The sequence below is a fragment of the Lactuca serriola genome, chromosome 7, assembly GCF_051521515.1.
Source record: "Lactuca serriola cultivar US96UC23 chromosome 7, Lser_US96UC23_V15, whole genome shotgun sequence".
NCBI lineage: Eukaryota > Viridiplantae > Streptophyta > Magnoliopsida > Asterales > Asteraceae > Lactuca > Lactuca serriola.
In genome coordinates, this window is record NC_136414.1 from 62,711,366 (window position 1) to 62,731,399 (window position 20,034).

Below are 20,034 nucleotides of genomic sequence, written 5' to 3' on the forward strand. Positions count from 1 at the left end.
TTCTTAATCCGTGTTATCCTAACCAAATGTGTAAGGCTTAAAATATATTTGTGGATATAAAGCAAACATCTCAAGGTTGGAATACTCATTTTAATATAAATATACAAGGTATACTTTTATATCAAAATGAAAAGAACATGTGTGTTTACTAAGAACTAGTAGGAGGATAGTGATATTCCAAATCTTGTATGAATGAGACATACTTAATCATTTGAAATAACATGCTAACTATGCAAGGTCGTTTGACATTGTCTCAGAAAGTATTTCTAAAATGAAAGACTTAGGAATGACATGATACATTCTTGGAATGTAAAATCTATAGAGATAGATGAATATGAATGTTAAAAGTTATAAATTATTTTTCAAGAATTAACAATATCTTGAAAGAGGTCAAGATACAAGATTCCTTTGGAGGATTCTTGACATTGTCACATGACACCTTTTTGAGTCTGTCTCAGAAGGACCTAGCACATAGGTTTGAACCAGATGAAATGATTTATATTCTATTTGATTGGCAAATGAATCAATCATTTATGTCCTATCATGAGATACAAAATAAATACATGGTTAAGTCGATCGATGACTATGACAACATTGTAAGAGTACTTAAGAAGAACTAAGAGAATGTATATGAGATAATTAGTTTAGAAAAAAATCATAAAGAAAATGGCTACATACGATTTGGATTTAAAAAAATATAGATAATAATGAATTATAATTCGATTATGACTTCATTGTGGACTGAAGAGTAAGCTTAGTTGGAATAAGGTCCAAGAAAAACATAATAACACAATCTACTACAAAACATGAATACACTACTTTTGAAGTTGAAGTCAGATATGATTAGATGAATGAGTTCATTGAAAAACTATATTGATTTCTGTCATTCAAGGATCACATCAAAATCTTTGTGACTTCGAGAGTATACTTAATCAAGCTAAGATACTCTATGTCAAGAAAGAACACTAATCATATTCTCCAAGATATTTAATTAAACCTAGAGTAAAGTCAAAATATGGAGATGATAGTATTCGCAGAATTCGCACAAATTAATTTTAGTCAGACCCATTAATAAAGTCTTTCATCTTAAGCTAAGTATAAGTGGTCATACTTCGAATGTAGGACTTTATTATTCTAGAAATGTGATTTTGACTTGGATTTAGTATTTGGATATTGGAACATTGTAACAACAACTATAAAATATTTTTTTGATATATTGGGATATGATCATCACATTAATGTTTGTTGTGTTCTATATTAAAATGTTTAATCCATGAATAATTTTATTATTCTAAAAGTTCATAATCGGTTGTAATTGTGGGAGCAATTATGAAGTAAGACTAATATAAATTGGATTTATTAACTTTCATTAGATAAAAGTAGGCAAATGGTTGTAACCAAGTTCGTAGGTACTTTTCAGAGAATAAGTACTGAACTGAACCACATCAATATCAATACATGAACTGCAGTTATGAGTGACACTTGATTAAATGGTAATATCTTTGTATCCTTAACACCTGAGATACATAGTGGGACTTAAGTGTAGGGACTGTTGTGCTTTGATATGGTTAAATGCTAATCCTTAACTGGGCAGTTATAAAATCCATTTTCAAGTATGGTGTGAGCTATGCAATAGGATTATATAGTCGAAATGGGATTTGTTCCTCTTATGGGTTGATAGTTAGACATCTAACGAGTGTTACCCAAAGTTGAATTGCAAATGAAATTGATTGTGATCCAAGGCTCATGTTCAACAAAATGTTTATATACAATGGATAAATGATAAGCTTAATTTAATACATCAATTAAAGCTTGGAGCTTTTGGGAATTGGATGTTGATGAATGACATTCTTCGTCATGTGTTATTGGGGGCGGTGAAATGTTGCTAGACGTTCACTACTGTCTATATCAATCTATGTTGAGTTTTGTGCAAGTGGGAGATTGAAAGATCTTGTATGTACAAGAGTAATTATAGAATGATATTGCTAATAATATATGATCGTATAGGGTCACACCTTATAGCAAGTTACCATCAATTGATTATTTATTAGTATAATTTGATTATTAATAGATATATCAACACTTGTATTTAATTGGAAAATTATTATTTCATGGAAATAATATTTTAATAATTGGAATATTATTATATATGAAATTAATATTTCTTGGAGAAATAAAAACTTATGAATTATATCATAAAGTATGATTATTTATAAGTTATATTTTTTTATATTTAAAGTAACTAATTTTTTTGGAAAAAGAGTCTTATTTATATAAAATGTAGCTTTATATAAAAGAATATATTTATGACTAGTCATATATATATATATATATATATATATATATATATATATATATATATATATATATATATATATATATATACACACACACACACACATGACAACTAGCCAAAAGTTAAGAGTATGGGACAAACATTTTGTCTTCTATTGGTCTTGTAATTTTCGAGATTTTGAAGAGACCAAGCATGGTTTTCTTTAATGAATTGTTTAATAGGTTCTACCATGCTTGTAAGAAGCTTACCCATGCTTTTACTTTATGCTCCTTTCACCTTTTGTCTTTATGGGTTAAGGCATAAATGAGAGGGATAAGAGAGCTTTGTTACCACTTCTTGAAAGCATTATTTTGGTGTTTATTTGGAACCAAAATCGAGAGCTCTTAAGCTCTCTATGTTGCGGCCAAATTTTAAAGTCTACAAGCCTCTCTTCTCCTCCATTCTCTTGCATGTTAATGTTAGAAAAAGTCCCTTAGTTGCTTCACCTTAGAAGATATATTTGGTATATATTTCTAAGACTTATGAACAACTAATATAAGTGTATAGTAGCATGTTTTGATGGTTCTACTCTTGCTTTGGTGGATACTTCTAGAGAGCTCTTGTTTTAGAGTTTCATGCCAACTTCATCTACTTCCAACATCCCATGAGGATCAAAGTCTTCAAAGGTTGTTATGTTTTCTCTTCTATGGTTGTTATAATATTATTAACTCTTGCAAAATGATCTTTTGGTGGGAATAAAACTAATTTTATTTTGTTTAAATCTTGAGTCTTACGTTGCATTGTTGATGTTTTTTAAACAACTTTTGAATAAAAACTCAACAACGATATTCGTTCTCGGCTGTCTTTAAATCGATGGATAGGTATGGATGAGATCTTCAACTTTCTTTTGGATTGTTTTCCCTAACAATCAACCATTCTAAATTTCGATATTATTGTTGCACATTGTTGTGCTGAAACTTAGAGAAATCATAACTTCCTTATACGAAGTCAGATTTAGACTGTCTATATATGCACGATCTCGGTTTAACGACTACTATGACTTGCGTTTAGATTACTTAGTCTAAAAAGTATTTTATCAAAATTTCACTTCTTACGATACGCATAGTCGTGTCAGTTTAACCGCGAAACTTCGAAGAAGCGTAACTTCTTCGTTCTAAGTCAGATTCAAATGTTCTAAGTCCCAAATAATCATTTATTTTTCGACGTGTTTTTTAATCTTATTTATTTTACTATTAAATACATATATAGTTTGCATAAAATATCGTATAAAACAAAGAAGCACACAAATATATGAATAATCCTTTCTTATTCATTCATAAAAAGATTACAATAGTTGACCAAAGTGATTACAGATTGTGACTAATCTAACAGGAAACGCAGGTGTTACACCATTGCCTAACAGACCATCATATCATATCATTTGCAATGCATACTAGTATGTAGTTTTAGATACTCATACAGTAGGCATACAAAGGAATCTCTCCTAATATACAATAAGCAGATAAACATGTATAGGTATTGAATCAAATAAACATGTATAGGTATTTTGGGAATACTTACGTGAACTCGGCCAATTGCACGCAACACACCATATTTTTATAAAAACTCTTTAGGTAAATCTTTTTCTTCTTACCAATTCCTTAGTTTGAGTTCAAACACATCCGAGAGTGTTCCCGGGTCCCTCAAACCAAGGATCTGATACCAACTTGTAACATCCCAAAAATACCAAGTAAAAATTGTTGTTTTAAAACAACCAAAACTATCAACCATTCATTTCATAAACCATCAAAGTATGTCAATGTAGAAAATAGTTATCATAGTACAATCCAAAATCATAAAATGCAGAACAAGGTGGATGTTGTGCCATCATGTCGAGCCCTTCCCCTTTCGAACCAGAAGTACCTGAAAAATATTTTAAACACAAACCGCAAGCACAAAGCTCAGTGAGTTCCCGAAAATACCACATACCATTCATACAACGGACCCTGCCCGGTACGGATCTTTCAGTAACATGTGATGGCCCCCGCCCAACACATTCATCAAGCCCCGTCTGACATTGGGCCCTGCTCGGTATACATACAAACACATACAATACATGCAAGAGTAACACAGATAGATAACATCCTATAAACATAAATCAATGAGCCAACATTGGTGCCTTCGACTCGTAAATACTGTGAGGAGACTCACCTCAATCCGATGATAAACAAGTCACACACTCAAGCTGCTGCTACCAAGGTTCCTCACACTGTACATAACAAAAAGAAAACCCTAATTAATAATTAGGGTGATAGCCCATAATCAAAGGTCCAAAACATAATCTCTCTTACTAAGGGTAAAAGACCATTCTGCCCTCTCCAAGCTAGACCCAACTAAGCACAACCCAGAACCCATAATGACGTAAGGCCCAAGAGGGATTCTAGGAGTACGTCATGCGTACCTCCCCATTACGCCCTGCATATTGGGGTTCAAAAAGAAAGGGAAACATGGCAAATCCCGTTACGCCCAACGTACCACCCTGTGCCAAAAATCCATTTTAAGCACTTAATACCTAAAGTCTAAATGTCCAATTCACGGGTCTAATTCTTGGGAAGGTCTTAACTGATAAAGTTGACAACTTTAAGTTTTTTCATGGCTTAATAAGACCCAAAACCAAACCCTAGGTCCATAACTTCACAAAATGACCAACAATTCATGCATGGGTAGACTATATGACTTAACAACCTCATAAATGGCTAGAAATGATGCTTAAAGGTTCCGAAGTAGCTCATACTCACAAGAACCAAAGTTATGGGACCAAAAACTCATACGAATTCACCAACCAACAAGATCTAGCAAATGAACCATCAAGGTGAGAGTTTTTTACAATCTAGAGAAGCTAGATGAACAACACAATCTGGATCCACAAGCAATGGACCTCCAAGAGCCCCTCCAAATATCACCTTCTTCACAAACACAAAAAAATATCACTCTAAAAGCTTCAAGAACCTCACAAGGTGGCTAGGGTTTCGAAATAGTGCTTTGGGACAATAGGTGCTGGTGATGAGAGATGTCTCAATAACTTAAGGTTCTTTAAATATGGTCAAAATCCTAAAAGTTAGGGTTTGGGGCCTACGTACCACTTAGGGACGCCCTAGGAACTAAAAAGACTCCCCTTAAGGACCAAAATGCAACCTTTTTATATTTTAAGCCAAAAATGAAAATACCTAGGAATAGAAATGTTACAATTTTTTATTGTTTTTTTTATTTTTATAGCTATTTAAAACTATAATATGTAATTTTTAATATAAAAAATCTGAATATACTATTTTGATCGTTTTTTATGTATAATAAATTTGTTAAAATTAGATATGTTGGAAATGACTTTTTTTTTCTTAAAATCCTTTTTTTAGATTATTATAAATTATGTTTTTCGTACACCATATTGTTGAAATATGAAATTTTGTGGATGTTCGGACCCATATAATTTTAATAAACTAAATGTTATTTTCTGTTGAACTTGTTAACCGAAATAATGTCTGATGTCAGAACTAATTACACAGTGGAAATTATCGTAAATCGTTGACTTTTAAAGATATGTTTTGTTTTCTAATTCATATGAGTACAAAGTATCACTAAATTATGGAATTGTATCGATTTTTATTTATCTATACATAAACAAAACAAATAATCCCATACCCATAAATATGTCTATAATATCAATATTCTAATAAAATTTCATAATATCTATGTTAATATAAGTTGCTATTTTCTTTTCTTTTGATAACAGACATAGTATAAAACTGGAACACTTGGGGTCATGGTTAACACTTTTTTACATATCACCTCAATGCCATCTCAATTTTTCTAGCACTTTTTTTTATGTCACACATAGTGATATAGCATTGTAGTTCTATTTTTTAAATTATTTAAACAATTTAACTTATATAAAAACTTAATATTTCATTAATTGAAATTAATAATGCATAACATTAAACTGAAAACCTAAAATTTTTATAAAAAATACATAACATGAAATTAAAAACCTATAAACTTATATATATATATATATATATATATATATATATATATATATATATATATATATATATATATAACCTAAAATTGAAAGGAAAAAAACTACATGTTATATTTTTTCTAATTTGATCGGTCAAATTGAAGATGCTAAAGTTATTAAGGGTTTGAGGGGCTTCTTAGTCTTGCAGATGCTTTTTGGTTGTTTTGAGAGTTCGAAAAAAACATGGTTTTAGGTTTGTTGAGAAATGAAAGATGTGTTTTTTGTTGTGATAAAATTCGATGGTGCATGATGTCATTTATAATGTAAGCAGGAAAAAATTTAAAAAGAAAATGTCAAAATAATAAAGAAGAGAGATAGAAAATTGAAGTAACAAAGGGAAGAGAAATAAGCAGTGTGGCATTGAGATGTCGAGTTTGACATATACCACAGACCGGAGGCGGTGTTTGTCGCGGCCACCACCACCGTGACATACCATGATGTCGTAACACGACTGACTCCCTTCGGTGTAACATGTAGTTTTAGTTATTGTTTAATGTCTAATTGATGTCAATTTTAAGTTTTATATATCTATGGCATTCAAAATGTGTCTCACATTTATAACGTCTTTAAATCATCGTGAATAAATTTGATGATATTCAATAGTCATGATCCAATCAAATTGTTCCCACGTGGTTAAACTTTAGGGTGAATATGGTTCGGATTTTTAAATTTTGGTTGTAAACTACAGCCAAAACTGATCCAAAAATATAGTCTTGTATGAATTTAAGTTATTTATTTATTTATTTACTCTCTCTCTCTCTCTCTCTCTCTCTCTCTCTCTCTCTCTCTCTCTCTCTCTCTCTCTCTCTCTCTCTCTCTCTCTCTCTCTCTCTCTCTATATATATATATATATATATATATATATATATATATATATATATATATATATATATATATATATATATATATATAAAGTTTATTCCATAAAATATCCTAATTTTTGTTGTTTTTTCATTTTATACCGAATATTTTTCAAAATAAACATAAATTTACCTATTACTTTTGATTTCATTCATGAAGTTGGTTAACATATTATTATTATTATTATTATTATTATTATTATTATTATTATTATTATTATTATTATTAGAACAACATAATTATATTAAACTAGCAAAAAGTTAGGAAAAAATTACATTAAAGTACATGCTAAAGTGGAATTTCGAAGCTACTCAGTCCATCGTAATTTACCTTTACTACATGTATTTGAAATCCAAAAAAAAAAAAATTCTACAACTTCATCAAATAAAAAAGACTTTTTTGGGATAGCCGTTCCAAAGATGAATGAGTTCCGGAAATTTCAAATACTAAAAAACGTAGTAAAAATAACATCAAACACCTTTTGTTGACCCTCCCTCAACATAACACTCTCATACCAGAAGATAACTGACTGCACCAAAATCTGATCCGGAAGAGAAAAACCCCACCAAATAGCAACACGATTCCAAATATTAATCAACTCCTTGCAATCTGTAAAAAGATAATCGATGGTCTCCACAGAAGAAGAACAAAATGGGCACATGATCGAAGACACCATTATACCTCTAGAAGATAATCTCTCTCTCGTAGGAATACTAAGATGTTGTACCCTCCAAATGAGAACCTTGAGTTTAATTGGGACCCAATTATTCCATCTAGTAACCACATTTCCAAAGGTGATAGAGCTAATATCAAGATAGATGTGCCGAAGAAACTGAAAATGTGTCAGAAATGTCTGTTATCCATCCCAATCTATTCGGAACGGATTTAAGCTCTACTCCATTCACCAAATCCAAAAAATCAACCCATTGCGGTTGCTTTAAACTATCTCTAGGAAAACGTCTCAACTTGTCCATATCCCAACCGATGAAAATATGATCTCTAACCATGAGAGAACGGTACATATCAAATGCAAAAACTATATGGAATGAAATAGCAAGCAAAGTATCTCCCACCCAAACATCATGCCAAAAAGAAGTATAAGCCTTATCCCTATCCTAATAGGACAAAGGGTATGAAAGTCAAACCCGCGATCATTGAGATTAGCTATCATGCGATAAATTCCACTCCAAGGGCCCGACCAAGATCTCTTTGGAATCAAAGGAGCATCTTGCCCATCCAAACCATACAATTTTTTTACCACCCTGGCCCATATCAGATCTGGATGATGAAAAAAGGCCACCGCCACCGAAGCAGAAGAGCCCTATTATAGTAAAAAAGACTCCTTACTCCCAAGCCACCATATACTCTATCAACAAGGACATTATCCCATCGCACCCAATGCATGTAGTGATCATCCAAATCAGTACCCCAAAAGAAAGAATCTCTCATCATTTCTAAAGTATTAAGCACCGTAACAAGAACATGGAAAATAGACATCAAATAACTACCAATGGATCCAATAATAGACTTTATCATAGTAAGTCTCTCACCAAAAGAAAGACATTTCTCCTTCCAACCTTCCAATCTACTTCTAAAACGATCAATAATGGAAGACCAAGACTGAATTCTCAACATATTCTGACCAACCGGAACTCCCAAATGAAAGAAAGGGAGACTATATAAACTACATCACATACGAAATGCCAAAGAAGTAACTTGGCCAGCTGTAACCCCCACACCATACAATTTACTTTTAAGTAAATTGATTTTCAAACCAGAAGCCATAAAGAAACACCGAAGAATATGAACAATGTTTAAGGCATTAGTCTGATCCCGAGAAGCCATCAAAATAACATCATCAACATAGAAAAGATAAGACATGTCCATGTCACCAATGGTAATACCCCTACATTATCCATTTGAGCCCTACTCAAAGCCACATGCAAACCTTCCATGACCAAAACAAAAAGGAAGGGGGATAAAAGACCACCCTGTCTCAGCCCTCTAAACATAGAAAATTCCCGTGAAGGATAACCATTCACAAGAACCAAAGCTGTAGTAGACGATAACATCTCCATAATCTACCTACACCAAAGAGATCTAAAACCTATAATCTTCATAATATCCATCAGATAATCCCATGAAAGAGAATCATAGGCTTTTTCTAAATCCACTTTAAAAATCAAAAGTAGATTTTTAGAAGCCTTACTCCACGCCACAATCTCATTCAGAAGAAACGGACCATCTAAAATTTGTTTGCCCTGAATAAAAGCAGACTGCTCTATGCTCACCACACTACCAATAACCACCACCAATCTATTAGCTAAAAGTTCACCAATAACTTTATATTGGTACCCAGTTAGACTAATAGGGCTGAAATCTTTAACATTCTTCGGATCACTAATTTTCGGAATCAAAGTAAAAAAGGAAGCATTACACTCCTTATGAATAGAAGAGTTTGAATGGAAATGGCTCACAAAATCAATGACATCTTCCTCCAAAATATCTCAATAACGTTTAATAAAGCCGAAAGTAAACCCATATGGTTAACATATTAATTACATTTATTCCAAAAAAACATATATTTTCCCTCTTGTTTTGGTTTAGACAAAAAAATCCAAATAAACTCAACTTTAACATATTCCTTGTTATTTTATTAATGGAGTTAGTTACCAACATGTAACCCTATATCCCCAAACACATGTGTGTCCTAAGTGTCGACATATCACCTTCATACCAAAATCATGGTTAAACTTGCACATGAAATTGTAATGAATGATCTTGGATCTCTCAACTATTTTCTTGATGTCACTATTTACTGATATACACGTGGATTGTTTTTATGCCAAAAGAAGTATGCTATGAAAGTACAGAAAGGAGTTGTAACGTCTTATTGCAAACATATTCTCACTTTCATCGATACAAAGGAAAATTTAGTGCCAATGATGGACAACCTTACTCCAACCCCACTTTATATTGCAACCTTGTTGGAGTGCTTCAATATACTATATGTAGTTCAACAAATATGTTTCCACATGTATGCAGCTCATGAACCCCAAATGGTAGCTTTAAAGTGTGTACTACACTATGTCCAAGCCTTCAATGTCCTTTTGATTATGGTCATACACTTTATAATACTCTTCCAACTATGGTGAATGATGAAAAATGACCATAATACCCTTATGATGAAAAATAACTACAAATACATAAACATACACAAAAACAAATATACACACACATACATACAAATTTAAAAGATATATATACAATGATAATAAATTTTAGTAATTATAGTTAAAAACCACCAAGATGACACAACTAAACAGATAAATACTTTTTTCAAAAATAAATGTGATTATTTCAATATCCATTTACATTCCTAATACAAAGTCATGTAGATTCCAACATCCCAAATCAGATAAATAGGCACTCATGTAAACAAGTTCTACCCAAAAGTTGCAAAAATACAAGAATTTGTAAAGAATTAGACACAAAAATCTATTGATTCTTCTTTAGTATAGAAGTTGTGAATGTGGTCTTCTTACAATCTTGACTGGAAGTTCTTATCATAAAAAGAACTGTTTCTACAAGCGTCCCACCACCAATCCAAATATCCCTCCAGCAGCATGCTGCAAAATCAACAAAAATATCATACACATAACAAGTCATCTATAATTTAACCATTTAACAGCATCAAAACATAATCACAGCAGCAAAAGCTTTTCTTATTCAACAACAATTCAAGTCTACACCATTAACATCAGTTCAAAGCTTGTAACAAAAATCAAATGTAAATTAAATCACTAATGGGATAAATGTAAATTAAAATACAACAAACTGGCCAACATAAGAAATTGAAATTGTTAACATATAATAGGAACAACATCAACAAATGCAGACAATAGAAGCAACAAAAATAAAAAAATGCAATGACAACAACAATCAAGAAACATGTGAAAAATCTCAATAATTGAAAAAAAAAAGTGTAGAGGTTGAGGAAATCGCACTTATTGGAGTACTGGTAATGCAATTCTACACTAATCAAAGTTCAACACACAAGAGAATGAGGAAAAACAAATGATTGCAAGCGAATTCTTCAAAACCAAAATACTAATTTCAGAACAGAATCAAGAAAATGCAAAAAAAAAAAAAAAAAAAAAAAAAAAGCTTAATCACGATGTTGGTCGATGTAGTTGAAGATGAAATAGATGCAAGAAAACAAACGATTGTAAAACAAGAGATAACACTCATATATTCTTCCCAATCGATAATCAAAACCCTAGAATAATACAATTGATCTCTAACAGGGGAAAATCTAAATTGAAATCAATCGAAACATGCCTGGATGGAACTATTCAGTGGTGCAAGAAAGGGGAAAAGAAAGGGGTTTCTATCGCTGCAAGGAGATCGAATCTCAGGCGAGGTGGCGCCAGATGGATGCGGTCGAAGGCGTATGTTGGAAGTGGGAGAAGTTAGAGCACAAGTCGTTGGTGGGTCGATAGAGAAGAAGCATCGTTGGATGTGTGATGGTTGATGGAGAAGAGCATTTGTGTAAACCAGGGGCAATCAAAGGAAAATGACCTGTTCAGCTAATTTTTTTTTCATGACTTGGTAAGTGATAGGTAAGATATTGGCTGACCGAGTAAGTTGGTTTTTTGTGGTTATCAAACATACTGACAGTACCGAGTCAGTCAAAAAGGTATGACTGGACCGGGTCAGTAGTAAATTAAACGACCCCTAAGTGTTGTTTATCCATAATATTTTAGAATCAATTCTTCCTTTAGATGATCAATGCTTATGACACAAGTGCCAGGGTAGCATACGTAAATTTTAGAGGTAGCTCACAAAGAAAATTACACTACATCGAAAAAATTCAAAAAAAATTCATTGTGTCTATAAAATTGAGGGGTGGCACAGACTACTTGAGACTCTATTAAGGTCCGCCTCTTGTTATATGTTAGTAACCGACTTCAAGAATATAATAACAAGGAATTAATAAAACGTGAGTTTATTTGTTTATTTATTAAAAAAAACAAAAAAAAACTAGATCTAAAATGAAAATAGACAAAATATAAAGTTTCTTATGGAATAAACCCAGTAATCACAACATAACTGGATAAAATTTAAACTTAATCACGCATTAATTTGAGTTTTTGAATCAATTTGTGATTTTTTAATATAATTTTGAGATACTTCCATCACTTTAACAAACTTCCAAATAGACCTATCAATGGGGCGGGTTTGGAGCAAATCGACCTTGATCCAAACCCTTTTAACAAATTCCAAATCCCGATCCAAACCCGCTCCATAACCCGCAGGGTTTTGAATAATCAAACTCATACCCTTATCTACCGAATCAACAGATATCCAAACCCGCCCCGTAACCCGTAGTTTTTTTGAATAATCAAACATATTTTACTTAAATCATGAAATCATATTTGTTAAATAAAACAAATGTTGATTTAGAAAACACATTATGTACTTGAAGACTTTCGATTGGAATTAAAATCATTATTGTAGTTACTTCCAATTGGTTTTTGACCCTCAATTGCATTGATAGAGAATAACCATTACAAACTTTCTTCCAGTTGATAAATATATTTATTGATTTATAAATGAAATTAGTGTTGACATGATGAAATATAAATGAAATGACATCATGATTCTTGGGAGAAGACTGGAAGTCTAGAAGTTGAATCCCCGAGTCCTATGTATAAATAATTTAGTCTTTGGCCTTTTCTCTTTGGACTTTCGATTGGAATTTAAAGTAAAATTTAGGCAATATAAAATATAAATGCATAATTCTAAAATTTATATGGGACGGATTATAAATGGAGCGGATCGGTGATGATCCATACCCGACCATTTTAATAAAAGGGTTAGCGGGTACGGGTCGTTAACGGGTGAACGGATCAAAAACTATGCTCCAAACCTGTATAATTGTTAAGGGTTTGGATCGAATCAGGGTCAAAACTCGCTCCATTGTCGGGTCTAACTCCAAAAGTCTTGGAATATGTTTCTCTTAGAACAAGCATAGTAAAAATTGACATCAATATGTTACAAGAATGGTTTTTAAATTAATATATTTGAATAGATTATGTTGAAGGGTTGCACATTAAGTACGAATCTATATATATTCATTATAATGCACCCTTTAAAGGAAAGCTACTTTCGGCGGGGAGCAGCCATTTTTAAGTGGGGCCATTATTCATGTTTGATGAGCACAAAGATGTTTAATTATTATTATTTTTATGGAATGGTTGAAATTTAATTAATTTAGAAAGACTTTTAATAAGCAAAGGTGTATTATAAAGATGAAATGCGAATAGTAAGGTTGTATAGTCACAAAAATCATTTCTTGTTTTTACACTTTTGTTTACGATTTATTTTTGTTTTTTTTAAACGGCAATGTTAGTGGTTAGGAGTTAGTATCATAAAATTGTTCGCATCGTCAGGATTAGAATTCGAGACTTCCAATCTAAGAGGCAAAGCATCTACCAAGTGGGTTAGTCCCACATTGGCTAGTTATTAGGAGTCTTATCTTCGTTAAATAAGAAAGAACTTAGAATTATCATCTTTTATTGATTTTTACAAAAAAATCGAGAGATGTGAGTTACCTTTATTTGTTAACCCGAGATATGTTTTTGAATTTTTGATAATGTCATGTACAAGATGATTTGAACTTCTATTAACAATATCTTGTTTTTTTTTTTTTTTCTTTTTTTAGAAAAAACAATAATTAAAATAAGCATGTCTAGGTGAGAGGAATTCTAAGATGAGTGACCCACTTGAAAGTTTTTGTATGGTGATTGCCAAAACGGACTATATTATGGTACATGCCTTTGTGATGTTACACAATACATCATAAATCTTCATACACACATAATAGAAATCGGTCGATACATGTTGTATGAGAATTGTAACGCCCAGTTTCGAATTGCTTTCCTAATTCGGGATTATGGCCTGGAGATAGGTTGTCATAAGGCTTAGGGCCTTTGGAAAAGAGATATCTAGACCCATTTAAGTACATATAATATAATTGAGGTGATCCGGGAGTTTGGGTTGTGTCTTCGAGCCAAGGGGTAAATCGATAAAGTGGCATTTCGAGCTTTTTATGAATTTTGGATTTTCGTTCGGAAGGTTTTGAGGTGAGTATAATTTGACAGATGTGTAGAGCTTATCGCCACCTTTCCGTGGATATAAAGAACGTCAAAAACGGAGTTGAAACGAAGAAGTTATGGTCATTTGAAGTTGGAGTAGTTCGGGCGAGTGATCGTTGACTTGTTGACCAAGCTCATTTAAGGCTCACGACGTGAGCATGAAGTGATCACGGCGTGAGGAGCGTCTGATGCACCAAAACCCTAATTTTCTGGTATTTAAAGGTATGGGATGATTAGGGTTGTTTCTCCTCAACCTCTTTGACTCCCAAGTCACAAAAAAAAAACCCTAGATTCGGCCTTCTTGAGCCCTTGAGCCATTGTTGGTGGTATTGGTGTGCTATAGTGGTTGATTTCCTTGAAGAAGAAGAATAAGCTCTTGTGGAGATTCCTCTAGACGAGATAAGCTCCTTCTAGTGGCACTTCTGAGTTCATAAGCCTCTGTAAGTCTCAAAGATCCCACCTTCACTACAAGAAAAAGGCCCTTTTACGACGCGCAAACCACGACACTCGTTGTTTTATGTTACGCAAAAGAGAGTGACATTAAAAATGTGTCATCTCTTCAAAAAAATTTAGGATTTAGGTCACGCATTATTGCGTGCCGTTAAATTAGTGTCTCATGTAAAAAAATTAAAAACACGGAGGGCACTTTATAAAAAATGTGCGCCCTCTGTGAATGTCGCTTTATATTTTTTTTAAGGAACGCGCGTCTCTCTTCTCTTCTAAGAGGGAAAATGAAATCCCAAAAAATTTTGAACCCCGCTTTTTCTCCTACATTCGTATCGATCTGTTCTCTAACATCTATCTCATCTCCTTCGTCTCCGCCCCTCACCCACCTCCACTACCTCCAACCCACATCGACTCTTTAAGTCTGCACAACGTAGCTAGGGCTTTTTTTGATCGGAGGTTATGGTGAGGAGGAATTTAAGGAAAACAATGAGGATGAGGAGGAGGAAAAAGGTTAATTATCTGATTTCATTCCTGTTGGTGTTGATTTTCTCATTGATGTTCGACGTCTTCTCTGGTGGTGATGGTCGTCGGACACGTTAAGGTTTTGTTGAAGGCGTCGTTGGAAAAAGCAATGGAGGTTCTGGTGCGATTTTCTAGATTACCGGTGGCGGTATTGGTGCTAGTGGTGGCTCTGGCTCCTAATCTATTAGTCATCATGGATTCATTTGCGATTAGTTGTATTAGTGGTTGCTTCCTCATCACCATCCTCACCAATTTCTAGGTCAGTTCCCTCATTCCTCTTTCCTCCCCTTTCCAGATCTCGATCTCCAACTACTATCTTTTACTCCAAAAAATGCACTGATCTCTTGTTTCTCTACTTGCTTAGCTGATCTGTTCTAGGTTTTTTACTTCTGTATTCAAGACACCTACCTTTCACCCGATATTGTATTCCTCTTTTTTTTTCTTCAAGTTTCCAAGGGAAGAACCCCGATTTTACAAGCCCAAGGTGTGATTGCACTAAGGTATGAAAAGGATGTTTCTACCCTGCCCTATTTCTTCAGTCATTCAACAAATAACAGGGTAGGCAATTTCTCATTCATATCTTGACTTCATCTTCTCTATCAAGAAAAAGGCTTATGATTTTTCCCTTTCAGCTTATAGCTATTGGCTTAGAACTAGCTGCTATTTGGGAAGCTATCTGTCAAGCACATGTTTGAGTTTGTATTCACACCATTTGATGATGCTAGTAACCCTATCATAGCTCAGGTAAAGATGTTTAAATTAAATCCAGTTATCTTAATTCTTAACATTAAAGAATCAGATAATCATAATCATACTAAAAACCCCTTTAATTTAGTGTGTACAATTTTAATTTGACTTTTTGGATTTAAATTTTTTTAGGCAGCTTTCAACGTAGTATATATTTTAGCACTATAAATTTTTATATATATGTTATTTTTTTCAGGTGGGGATATTGTAAAAAGCTTGCACCTGAATGGAAGAAGGCTGCAAAGAATTTACAAGGAAAGGTGAAGCTTGGACATGTGAACTATGATGACGAAAAGGTAATCTTTAATTTCTATTCTTTTTATCTAAAACAATATTATTATTTTTTATTATTACTAACTGATTATGTTTTTTTTTCTTTCAGTCTTTAATGAGCAGGTTTAAGGTACAAGGGTTCCTAACTATATTAGTATTTGGTGCAGATAAAGAGAGTCCAATCATTTGCCCTTGTTCAACTAGAAACAAATGTTGCTCCTCCTGAAGTGATAAAGTTGACTAGCTCAGTGAGTTTTTCGAATCCCTTTTATAATTTTTCAGGATTTCCCTTTTTGCCCCTGGTAAAATCATGAATTTTCCATTTTAGGATGTGATGGAAGAGAAATGTGGTTCAGCTGCCATCTGTTTTGTTTCCTTCCTCCCTGATATTTTGGACTCTAAGGCTGAGGGAAGGAATAAGTATATAGAAATTCTTCAATCAGTTGTTGAAAAGTTCAAAAGGAGTCCTTACAAGTATAAAAATTTGATTATAGCATTTTACTTATATAAAATAAGAGTAAATTACAAATTTGGTCCCTATGTGGCTATGCTTCACTCAAAATCTCAATTGTTCCTGGATACAGGAAACACTTCAGGCTTCTCCCCTTTGGAGTTCAACCAAAATTAACATATGATGAGATGAAAATTCTTAGAAGACTTGGAAGGCCTTTACCATGTCATTTTGCTTTAGGTTAGTCACTCTCACTCCAAATTCTAGTTCTATATGTTAGCGAACCTGATACATATGCCCTAAATCTACGTTCAATCGATGAATTTCCTTCTCAAATCTTGGTTTCCTCCTTTCATTTGGCTGTTTCTTATCATCCTCTTATTTAAACACACATTTTTATAACTTCCCCCATTGTTCGTTTGATAGAGCTTAAGCAGAGGCATTAAACAGGTATGCCTTAATGTCTTCTGGCTTCTTCTGACGATTTTCTCTTTTTCTGTAGTTAAATTGCTGGATATGCTTCACTTTTTATCATGAACTAAGTTCAATTTAATTTGAAGAATGTAAAGACCTGATGATTTCTTTCTTCTGAAATGTGATTGAGTAGACTGAATGAGTTGCCCCCAAACAATTTACTTAACATTACTTTTAATTACATATTCACTGTTTTTGCTGTTTGTTCCTCATATAAGATAACAACTTATGTACTACTACAGATGATTGTATTATTCGTCCAACCAAATGGGCTTTCATCACCAGGGACTGGTTATGCAAAGTTTCTTCTCCAAATAGTTATTCTTATTCAATATGTTCCCAGATTATACCGATTCCTGCCTCTTCTTGCTGGACAATCTTCAAGTGGATTTATATTTGATGTCGGGGGCAAGGAAGGAATTTTAGCAGTGGAACTTATTCCATCTGATGGAGGAGATGCCTGAGGAGGGGCATTTTCAGGGGCATTTTTGGAAATATGAAGTTTTTCCCATATATCAGAACAATTAGTCTTCCAAAAATTCATAGAGGTACTTCCCTCATTTTACCTGTGTATGTGTTGCTATGCCCCTCATTTGAGCCCGACTACTTTGTAGGTTGGCTATTTGTTGTCTAAGCCTGATCAATTGGCGTGCTAAAATCTTTGTTGCTGCGTGATCAAACCACATGTTACTACTTATGAATAGTTAGACGTAATAAAAAAAACTTAGGAATCCTAATTTAAGTAGATCTTTATTGCACACCAATTGTTTGATGATATGCCTTAGTGACAATGTGTATGATTTTTTTTCTTCTTATATGATAGTTGTCTGAGATTGTATCATATTCATATGTAGCATTGAGTTTCTTTTTTTGTTTGACTTGTTTCAGATTACGAAGTTCCCATTTCCTACTCCCCCAGAAGCTAAATCATTGGTTGAAGAAAAGGTTTGTTTAAAGTCTCTTGAAGCTAAATCATTTTGTATACTGTAATGCAGATTTTGACAACGTTAAAGAGGAATTTATGCATACCAATAACATGCAAAATACGCCTCTTGAACTCAACTGGAGATATGTAGAATTGGCCAGACGAATTGAAAAAACTGGGGTTTCTGCTATTGTTGTTCATGGAAGGTAATAATTTATAAAAAATTGATTGAATTATGTCTGTTTGTCATTGATTTATAGGGGCATTTCTTTTTGACTTAATACATACACACTTTAATGTTTGCCCTATATTCAAATATCAAATTCTAAGGCCTAGAATTTACACACAATAACAAACAGTAGGTAAGTGTCACATAGAAGGGTAAAATTGTCATTTACTCACATTCAGGCAATTCATGCAGTCTAAAAAAGAGATAGTCTTATGTATACAACACTAACTCCAAACATACATCGTTAATCATATTCAACACTTAATGGAAAAAATAAAATGCCCTAAGATCTATTTGATTCATCAATTCCCTTTTTCCCACAATCAATGCAACATTAATTAATATTTAATCTCCCACATTAATTAAGAGACATTGCATGTTTTTTGTTAAGTGAATTGCAGAAAAGTTTCAGACAGACCAAGAGATCCTGCAAACTGGAATGAAATTGCACATGTTTCATTAGGAATGATAACATTAGGATTCCTAACAGTAACAGGTGGATATGTTTTGCTATGAACTGATTTGTAAGATTCATTGACCTAAAGACTAAGGGCCCTCATTGTTGGAAGTATTGGAGAGTTTTTATCAGCTGCTTTGCTGCCTCCAGAGCCATTAGCTGTAAGTGTTAACAGTTCTTGATGACTTGAATCTTAGTGAATGATTCAAATTGCTAAATGATAGAACTTTAATTTGTTCTAGGTCCAAAATGTTGTGGATTTTTCAAAGATGATTGGAGCATTAGATGTAAATGAAAATCTTACACATCTTGGTTAGTTTATATTAATATATTTATAAAAGTTTATTTCCTAAGATTATCTTTTCTCATTTTTTCAAAATATACGTAAATATCTGGTAATGCTTCCATTGGATCCGAAATTAGGGAAAATGCTAATAATGGGTGCTTTTTTTTTCGTTGCTTTGATCATATTCTTACAATTGTTGCTGGACTTAGTGTCAGGGATCATTTTCTTTTGCCTCAAGAGAACAAAGACGTGAGTAATCCAGCTACTTTCACACAAGGGCATTTTGGTCTTTTCCTGATATCTTTTGTATGTCTATTTCAGCAAGCTAGTACAACAAAATCAATATTTTCTGCAAAGGATTACAATGATCATATGGCACTTGTGTGTGAATATGAAGGATGGAAAGAAGCTGAAAGAGAAGGATATGCTTATAAATATTGCTGGAGGAATTTCCTTTATGCTCAAACACTTCAAGCTATACATTCTTTAAGGAATCGTTTATCCATATTTTAAAAGATGCTCAATTACTTGAGACTAAATCGGGGATTAGCAACAGATTAAGTCATAATCAATCATCGGTTAGCGCCATTATATGCTCAGGCCTTTTTCCTGGCATTACATCTGTAGTGGTATGTATGCTTAATGCTTATTTATTTAATTTACAATTTACAATACAATTGATAGATATATGAATCCATATGTTACTTAATTTTTTTCTTTTTTATTTTTAATATGTGCAGCATAGGGAGACATCAATGTCCTTCAAAACTATAGATGATGTCCAAGTCTTACTCTATGCAGTAAGTATTAAAGAAATAGCAATGCACTTTCATTCATTTGTTTCATATT

At 33.0% G+C, this 20,034-nt stretch overlaps 1 long non-coding RNA gene across 1 annotated transcript; it reads left to right on the forward strand.

Moving 5' to 3' along the window:
• Nucleotides 1–19,024: 19,024 nt before the first annotated feature.
• Nucleotides 19,025–19,724, forward strand: LOC145060981 (uncharacterized). Its single transcript, XR_013687079.1, has 3 exons — nucleotides 19,025–19,211; nucleotides 19,395–19,434; nucleotides 19,507–19,724. It is a non-coding gene; the product is annotated as an uncharacterized LOC145060981 (long non-coding RNA).
• Nucleotides 19,725–20,034: the final 310 nt, after the last annotated feature.